The sequence below is a fragment of the Pteropus vampyrus genome, unplaced genomic scaffold, assembly GCF_000151845.1.
Source record: "Pteropus vampyrus isolate Shadow unplaced genomic scaffold, Pvam_2.0 Scaffold4449, whole genome shotgun sequence".
NCBI lineage: Eukaryota > Metazoa > Chordata > Mammalia > Chiroptera > Pteropodidae > Pteropus > Pteropus vampyrus.
The window spans coordinates 1-742 of record NW_011893230.1 but is presented as its reverse complement, the minus strand read 5'-3'; the positions used below and the strand labels follow the sequence as shown (position 1 = coordinate 742).

The window sequence follows — 742 nt, the reverse complement described above, 5'->3', positions numbered from 1 at the left end:
GCGGCAGCCATTTTAAACCTGCCTGATTGGGGCTCATAGAAGAGCTGGAGAAGTTGGAACTATGGCACACAGCAAGGTCTGATATTATTGGGGGGGGTTCTTGGAAGGTGGGCCAGATGCCTGAGAGCCGCCCCATGGGCCATGAGCACGAACGTGGAAAAGCCTTTATTTTTATAGGTATCCCAGAGCTGCTCAGAAATGGGGCACAGTCCATCTACGGCCATGCCACCCTGACCGTGCCCGATCTCGTCTGATCTTGGAAGCTAAGCAGGGTTGGGCCTGGTTAGTACTTGGATGGGAGACCACTTAGGAAGACCAGGTGCTGTAGGATTAAAAAAAAATGGTGCACAATCCTGGTCCCAACATCAGAGGCAAGTTATCTCGTTGCTCAGTCTCATCTGTGTAAACTAGTCCGTCAGTGTCCTTAAGTGTAGGGTTTTCTTACCTTTATGAGGTCGACATGACGTTTTAAAATACTAGTTTCTATTGTTACATTTAGGGAAAAAGAACAGCCATGGCTGCAGCAGCGTAATAACCCCTGAGTCCCAGTTCTCCGCAGTGTGAGGCACGTTGCAAGGCCAGATTGGTAGTTTGTTTTTCTGTGTTCTTAGAGGTGACCCCCTAAATTATCAGCACCATCAGTTGGCTAACTTGAGGCTCAAGTCCTAAAATGACAGAGACATAATACAGTAAGTCCTCACTTAATGTCGTTGATAGGTTCAGTGACTTTAAGCACGTAATG

The 742-nt window shown here is 47.4% G+C and overlaps 1 non-coding gene across 1 annotated transcript; it reads left to right on the top strand.

The window, feature by feature from the left end:
- The first annotated feature begins 212 nt into the window (after positions 1-212).
- Positions 213-331, top strand: LOC111734711. The gene has a single exon (XR_002778568.1). It is a non-coding gene; the product is annotated as a 5S ribosomal RNA (ribosomal RNA).
- The last annotated feature ends 411 nt before the right edge of the window (positions 332-742 follow it).